Source organism: Colobus angolensis, unplaced genomic scaffold, assembly GCF_000951035.1.
Source record: "Colobus angolensis palliatus isolate OR3802 unplaced genomic scaffold, Cang.pa_1.0 Scaffold29, whole genome shotgun sequence".
NCBI lineage: Eukaryota > Metazoa > Chordata > Mammalia > Primates > Cercopithecidae > Colobus > Colobus angolensis.
The window spans coordinates 2,815,645-2,824,654 of record NW_012116154.1 but is presented as its reverse complement, the minus strand read 5'-3'; positions in this window follow the sequence as shown (position 1 = coordinate 2,824,654).

Here is a 9,010-nt window from a genome sequence, read left to right as displayed (position 1 = left end):
CCCTCAGTGGCTTCCCATTTTATTCCTTGCTAAACTTGAAGTTCTTTAATAAGTTCTTCGAAGTTAAAGTTGAATGACCTTCAGGGTGCTAGGCCATCTAGCCCCACTCCCTTCCCCTAACCTTATCTCCTGCTGTTCTGGATCATTCGGTTCTAGCCATGCAACTGTGAAAGGAAAATAAAACTTAGGATGCCAACTCATTCTACCAAAAGAAAAAAATTAAGCTGAAAGTTGAATCATGTAAGAAGCTGCCTTTCCTGTTGTTCCTAAGCAGATAGTGACAGATAAAAGGCCAGGTATCTCCACAGGTCTGCTCACTTTACCTTGAAGTGCCAACTTACTGAGGGTGAGATGAATACACAATTGGCCATTCCCCTGCCTGCTCCTTTTCTCTTGCAACAGGTGGATTCAGTAACGTGACCATACCCATCCTCTTTCGCCTCCAGCCTACATTTCCCCTTTAAATATGAAGCCCTCAAAATCATCTCTGGAAAAAGGCATGGAGCACAGACTGTGCCTGTGATTTTGTATTCCTTTTTTTCAGGCATGTCCTTAATCCTGGCAAAATAAATCTCTAAATGGACTGAGACCTGTCTGATACTTTTTGGTCTGCACAACCTCCACATGTTTGCCTCAGGGCCTTTGCGCTGGCATCTCTGCTGAGAAGCCCTTTTCCCAAATACCCACCTGGCTCACTCTTTCACCTCTTTCAGGCACTCACTCATTCCTGGGCACCCTATCTAAAAGAGCACCCCCACTCCCCAACCCTAATGCCTTCCTCTCCCTGGCTTTTTTTTTTGGCAAGATCTCACTTTGTTGCCCAGGCTGGATTGTGCCCAGTGGCACAATCATGGCTCACTGCAGCCTTGACCTTTTGGGCTCAACTGATCTTCCCACCTCAGCCCCCAAGTAGCTGAGACTACAGGCCTGTGCCACCATGCCCGGTTAATTCTTTTTTGTAGAGATGGGGTTTCACTATGTTGCCCAGGCTGGTTATTATTATTATTATTATTTTTTAGCACTTATCATCCATCTAACATACAATGTATTTTACTATTTATTTTTCACTGTCTGCCTCTTGCACTAGAATGACTTTTCCAAGAGGGTAGGATTTGTGTCTGCTTTTTCACTGTAGATGCCCCAGGGTCTGAATAGTGTCTTGCACAAAGTACATAAAGTCTGCAAGTCAAAGAGAGAGGCCTCAAAAGAAATGGACCCTTCTAAAACCTTGATTTCAGAACCGTGAAAAAATAAATATCTATTGTTTAAGCCACCTAGCATGTGGTATTTTGTTATGGAAGCCAGAGCAAACCAATGCATTAGATTACACCATCGTCTCTCAAAAACCCTCAGTGGCTTCCCACTTCACTCCTTGTTAATGCTGAAGTTCTTTAATCAATTCTTTGAACTTTCTTTTTGCATAAATGAATACATGACTTGACAGGTAAATTTGTTTTAAAATTTAAATGTATTTAGTCATCAATGATGCAGACCATTTTTTCCAAAAATGTTTTAGTAATTTTACTCTAGGTTTTGTCTATTCATGTTCTTCAGTTATTTTAAAAGTTAGGGTCCAGGCCAGGCATGGTGGTTCACACCTGTAATCCTAGCATTTTGGGAGACTGAGATGGGAAGATCACTTGAGGCCAACAGTCAAAGATTAGCCTGGGCAACATAGTGAGACCCCCATCTCTACAAAAAATGTAGAAAATTGGCCAAGTGTGGTGGCACATGCCGTTAATCCTATTTGGGAGGCTGAGGCGGGAGCATTGCTTGAGTCCAGGAGTTCAATTGCACCACTGCACTCCAGCCTGGGTAGCAGAGCAAGGCCTTGTCTCTTAAAAAAAAAAAAAAGTTAGGGTCCAAAGATAATGCTTTCTCTATATTGCTACTGCCTCTCCTTCAAACATTACTAACTAGTATTAGTTATATATTAAAAAGATTAAACCCTCTCTCTGCTATATTTTATAACATAATATTTTTAGTTTGTGGTTAGCCTTTGTATGATTTTTTTACAACAAAATAATTTATATTTTTTATGTATTTAAATTTACTGTGAGTACTTTTTCTGAGGTGAGGTTGGTCTTAAAGCAGCAGCTTTTAATAATTCTGTCAATGTCCCAGGAAATCTCCCGGTATTTTATTTCCAGAGACCCCTCTGATACTCATTCATCTGAAACTCACTCACTTGGGACAGGTGACAGTAAGCCATTTCTCTATAAGGAGTGCAATTTATTTATTTATTTATTTTTAAAGAATTTTGGGGGGGCTTTCTGGTAAAAACAGGAAAGCCTGCCAGACAAAATCTAGAAGAGCTGTAACACAAGGAGTGTGAGTTTTTATAGCGGTAACTACACATGGATTCTACCCTCATGAAATTGTAGTTGTCAGCAAACAGTCATGTGCGTTTAGGATTTTTTTATTGGTATCATCCAGGGCCCAGTCCCACTGGATTGGCCTTGGGTTATATGGCTGATGGTCGATTGCAGCAGCAATGTACTCATTTCCTACGCTGCCTCCCATCCATCCTGCTATGCCAGTCACCAAATGAGTAGCCTCTCCTACTCCAATCCCATAGGGCCTCCTGGCCTCTGGCAGCAAGATAAGGAAACTCAAGCACAAAAATGTTTAAGCAATATTCTAAAATTTACATGCTGAGTAAGACAGCAATATTCAAAACATTTAAAACCAGCAAGATGTTGCTAGGAAACAGAATAGATACACACACATACACACAGAAAAAAGAAAAAAAGCCTGACCAATCAGAACAGACACCCAGTATGAGCTCTAACCAGTCAGAAGAGAGGCCAGCTGTGAATGACCAGTATGGTCTCATTACCAAGAACAGGCTTTATTCCAGGAGCCTGGCAGCCTCTATTCTTGAATGCATCCCACTATACTGTCTCATCACTAGGCTTCACAGCAGAGAAGCTTGGTAGGCAATTTCAAGTCCTCCTGTGCCATTCAGGAATCTCTTCCTGTTCCACCTAAGCCTTCAGCAAAGCTGAAATAAATGACTCACCACAGGTTGAAAGGTTGATATTCACCTTTGTGTATAGCAGAGTCATGAAGGTGAGAGGGAAGAGTGAGGCTGGGCACACATTGAAAGGATGAAGTGTTAGGGGCATTTAGGGTAATCCACCACCTGGAGAAAAGTTACGAGAAGGCAAGACCAATCCACGAAGCAAGTGGGAACAGCCATTTATATAAGAAGTCACAGTAATTCAGCATTCCCCAAGAGCTTGATAAATCTTTGTTAGGGAAATAGATTTCGGCAAATATATAGAATGTGGTTTTGAGATATTATCATTATTATTATGTTATTAAAGGAATGGGTGAGCCTGGAAGAGTAAAATGTTAGGAATGCTTAGCACAAACACATTGAAAAGCCAGGGGAAGGTTTAAGAACATCATCTTCGGCCGGGTGCGGTGTCTCACGCCTGTAATCCCAGCACTTGGGAGGCCGAGGCGGGCGGATCACGAGGTCAGGAGATCGAGACCATCCTGGCTAACACGGTGAAACCCTGTCTCTACTGAAAATACAAAAAAATTAACCGGACGTGGTGGCAGGTGCCTGTAGTCCCAGCTACTCGGGAGGCTGAGGCAGGAGAATGGCATGAACCTGGGAGGCAGAGCTTACAGTGAGCCGAGATTGCACCACCGCACTCCAGCCTGGGTGGCAGAGCAAGACTCCATCTCAAAAAAAAAAAAAAAAAAAAAAAAAATCATCCTCAGAGTCAGACCTCTAGGTGTGGCTCTGACATTTACAAATTAAGTGACCCAAATCAAGCCTCCTCCCATAAATCTCCTTAATCTGTACAATGGGTATAATAGTGGTATCTGCTGCCATTTAGGCTAGCTGTGAGGGCTAACAAGAATAACACGTATGTCGAGTGGCTGGGCACAGTGAATGGAATGTTCAGTCAATGTTGGGCACTGCTGCACAGAGCAATGACATCACTACTGTCATCATCATCATGATCTCTGAAGCATTCTTAAGTGCCTAAAAATGTACTCACAAAATGAACCTTGCAGCAAGGTGGCCAGAAAGAAGCTTCCAGTGATCATCCCGTTGGCAGGAACACCAAAGTGAACAACTATCCACACAAAAAAGTACCTTCCTAAGAACCAAACATCAGATGAGCAATCCTATGTTAAGGAAATCACATCATGTTAAGGAAAGAGGCACTGAAAAAGGTAATAAAGACAATCTTGAATCATTTACACCACCCACCCCCATCCGCTGGCAGCAGCTGCTTGGTGCAGAGAGTCTGTGCTTGGGGGAGGACAGAGCAGTAATTATGGGACTTTGCATTGGCACTCACTGCTGCCCTGTCACAGCAAAAAGAAACAAGGGGCAGAACTCTGCTGGTGCCCACAGGGGAACATTTAGACCAGCCCTAGGCAGAGGCAAATCATCTATCCCAGTGGTAGGAACCTGAGCTCCAGCAAACACTGCCACCCCAGGCTAAAGTGCCCTGGGGTCCCAAATAAACTTGCAGTGCAGGCCACAGGGACTGCAATTCCTGGGCAAGTCCTCCTGCTGTGCAGGGCTCGGAGTCAGTGAACTTGGGATGCACATGACCTAGTGAGACACCAGCTGGGGCAGCCAAGGCAGCGCTTCCATCACCCCTCCCCCAACCCCAGCAGCACAGCTCACAGATTCAAGACGGATCCTTCCCCCTGCTTGAGGAGAGGGGAGAGTAAAGAGGACTTAGTCTTGCAACATGGATACCAGCTCAGCCGCAGTCCAGAGGACGCCAGGCAGAGTACTGAGGACCCCATTCCAGGCCCTAGCCCCCAGACAACATTTCTAGACACACCCTGGACCAGAAGGGAACCCACTACTTTGAATGGAAGGACTCAGTTCTGGCAGAATTCATCACCTGCTGGCTATAGAGCCCTTGGATCCTGAGTAATCAGCAGTGGTAGCCAGACAGGTCTCATCACAGGCCTGCAGGGAGACTCAGAGCCATTCTGGCTTCAGGTGAGACCCAGCTCATTCCCAATTGTGGTAGCCACAGGGAGAGACCCCTTCTGCTTCAGGAAAGGAGAGGGAAACGTAAAAGTGACTTTGTCTTGAAACTTAAGTACCAGCTCAGTCACAGTAGGATAGAGCACCAAGTAGGTGCTTCTAGGCACCCAATTCCAGGCCTTGGCTCCCGGGTGGCACTTACAGACCTGCCTTGGGCCAGAGGGGAACCCGCTGAACTGAAAGGAGAGACTCGGGACTGGCAGCGTTCACCACAAGCTGCCTAAAGAACCCTTGGGCCGGCTGGGCACGGTGGCTCATGCCTGTAATCCCAGCACTTTGGGAGGCCGAGGCGGGCAGATCGCCTGAGGTCAGGAGTTCAAGACTAGCCTGGCCAACATGGTGAAACCCCGTCTCTACTAAAAATACAAAAATTAGCTGGGTGTGGTGATGCAAGCTTGTAGTCCCAGCTACTCGGGAGGCTGAGGCAGGAGAATTGCTTGAACCTGGGAGGCAGAGGCTGCAGTGAGCTGAGATCACGTCACTACACTCCAGCCTGGGTGACAGAGCAAGAATCCATCTCTCAAAAAAAAAAAAAAAAAAAGAACCCTTGGGCCTTGAGTGAACATTGGTGGTAGCCAGGCAGTACTTGCCATGGGTCTGGGGAGGCGGCAGCCATGGGGAAACTCCTCTGCTTGAGGAAAGGGAAGGGAAGAGTGAGAAGGACTTTGTTCTGTGGCTTGGTTACTACCTCAGCTGCAGTAGAATAGAGTACCAGGTAGATTCCTCAGGTTCCCAACTTCAAGCCGTGGCTCTTGGATAGCATCTCTGGATCCACCTGGGGCCGAGGGGAACTCGCCACCTTGAAGGGAAGAACACAAGCCTTGCTGGATTTGCCGTATTCTGATTGTAGAGCTCTTGGGCTTTGAGGAACAGAGGCAGTAGCCAGGCAGTGGTCACTGTGGGCCTTGGGCAAGACCCAGTGCTGTGCTGGCTTTGAGTCTGACCCAGCACAGCCCCACTGGTGGTGGCCAGAGGGGTGCTTGTATCACACCTCCCCCATCTCCAGGAAACTCAACACAGAGAAAAAGACTCCATTTTTTTTGGAGGAAGGTAAGAGAAAAGAACAAGAATATCTGCCTAGTAATCCAGGGAATTCTCCCAGATCTTACCCAAGACCACCAAGGTGGTACCTCAACCAGTCTGCAAGAGCCATAGCATTACTGAGTGTGGACTGCCCACTAAAGCAGATATGATTGCAGTGGCCGAAGACTTGGACCACAGCACCTAAGACCCTTCAAATACCTGGAAAGCCTTCTGAAGAAGGATGGGTACAAATAAGCCCAGACTGTGAAGACTACAATACATACCTTACTCTTCAATGCCCCGACATCAATGAACATTCACAAGCATCAAGATCATCCAGGAAAACATGACTTTACCAAATGAACTAAATAAGACACCAGAGATTAATCCCGAAGACAGAGATGTGTGACCTTTTAGACAGAGAATTCAGAAGAGCCATGTTGAGGAAGCTCAACTAAATCCAAGATAATACAGAGAACAAATTCACAATCCTATCAGATAAGTTTAACAAAGAAGTTAACATAATTGGAAAGAGCCAAGCAGAAATTCTGGAGCTGAAAAATGCAATTGACATGTGGAAGAATGCATCAGAGACTCTTAACAGCAGAATTTATCAAGCAGAAGAAAGAATTAGTGAGCCTGAAGACAGGCTATTTGAAAATACAGTCAGAGGAAACAAAAGAAAAAAGAATAAAAAACAATGAAGCATGCTCACAAGAACTAGAAAATAGGCCCAAAGGGGAAAAACTAAGTTATTGGCCTTAAAGAGGAAGTAGAGAGAGAGATTAGGGTAGAAAGTTTATTCAAATAATTAACAAAACAGAATGTCCCAAACCTAGAGGAAAATATCAAGATTCAAGTACAAGAAGGTCACAGAATACCAAGCAGATTTAACAACAAGAAGGCTACCTCAAGGCATCTAATAATCAAATTCCTGAAGGTTAAGGATAAAGAAAGGATCCAAAATGCAGCAAGAGAAAATAAATAATAATATACAAAGGAACTCCAATACATCTGGCTATAGACTCTCAGTGGAAGCTTCATAAGCCAGGAGAGAGTGGCATGACACATTTAAAGTGCTGAAGGAGGGCCAGGCACAGTGGCTCACACCTGTAATCCCAGCATTTTGGGAGGCTAAGGCTCGTGGAACACTCAAGGTCAGGAGTTCGAGGCTAGCCTGGCCAACATGGTGAAACCCTGTTTCTATTAAAAATACAAAAATTAACCAGGTGTGGTGTGCATATTTGTAATACCAGATACTTGGGAGGCTGAGGCAGGAGAATCACTTGAATCCAGGAGGCAGAGATTATAGTGAATGACATGGCGCCACTGCACTCCAGCCTGGGTGACAGAGTGAGACTCTGTCTCAAAAAATAAAAATAAAAAAGTAAATAAAGTGCTGAAGGAAAACAAAATCAAAAACTTTTATCCTAGAATAATATATCCAGAAAAAATATCTTTTAAACGTGAAGAACAAATAAAGATTTTCCAAGACAACAAAAGCTGAGGAATTTCATCAATACCAAACCTGTCCTACAAGACATGCTACAAGAAATTCTTCAATATGAAAGGAAAGGATGATGTTAATGAGTAATAAGAAATCATCTAAAATTAGAAAACTCACTGGTAATAGTAAGTTCATAGAAAAACACAGTATAACACTGTAATTGTGGTGTGTAAAAACTACTCCTATCTTGAGTAGAAAGACTGAAAGGTGAACCCATCAAAACTAATAACTACAACTTTTCAAGAATTAGAAAGTATAACAAGATATAAATAAAAGCAACAAAAAGTTAAAAAGTGGGGGATAAAGTTAAAGTATAGCATCTTTATTAGTTTTATCTTTGTTTATGCAATCAGTGTTAAGTTGTCATCAGTTTAAAATAATGGGTTATAAGATGTAATTTATTTGCAAGCCTCATGGTAACCTCAAATCAAAAAGCATACAATAAAAAAAAAAAATAATAGGCCTGGAGCATTGGCTCATGCCTGTAATCCCAGCACTTTGGGAGGCTGAGACAGGTGGATCACTTGAGGTCAGAAGTTCAAGACCAGTCTGGCCAACATGGTGAAATCCCATCTCTACTGAAAATACAAAAATTAGCCAGGCATGGTGGTAGGTGCCTATAATCCCAGCTACTTGGGAGGCTGAGGCACAAGAATTGCTTGAACCTGGGAGGTGGAGGTTGCAGTGAGCTGAGATTGTGCCACTGCACTCCAGCCCGAGCAACAGAGTGAGACTCAGTCTCAAAAACAAAAACATAACAAAACAAAAAAACAAAAACCCAATAAATTAAAACATACCACTTGAGAAAATCACCTTCACTAAAAAGTAGACAGGAAGAATGGAAATAAGGAAGAAAAAAAAAAAAAAAACACAAAACAACCAGAAAACAAGTAACAAAATGACAAGAGTAAGTCCTTACTTATCAATAATAACATCGACAGTAAACGGACTAAACTCTTTAATCAAAAGACAAAGAATGGCTGCAGAGATTAAAACAAAAACAAGACCCAAAGATGTGTTGCCTACAAGAAACACACTTCACCTATAATGACACATGTAGACTGAAAATAAAGGAATGTAAAAAGATATTCTATGCAAATGAAAATCAAAAAGAGCAGGAGTAGCTACGCTTACATCAGACAAAATAGATTTCAAGACAAAACTATTCAAAGAGACAACTTTGTTATATAATGATAAAAGGGTCAATTCAGCAAGAGGATATAATAATTATAAATATATATGCACTCAAAACTGGAGCATTCAGATATAAAGCAAATTATTATCAGACCTAAAGAGAGAAATAGGTCCCAATACAATAATAGCTGGAGACTTCAGCACTCTAGTTAAAGCATTGGACAGATCATCCAGACAGAAAAATCCACAAAAAAAAATCAGGGCTGGGCATGGTGGCTCACACCTGTAATCCCAGCACTTTGGGAGGCCAA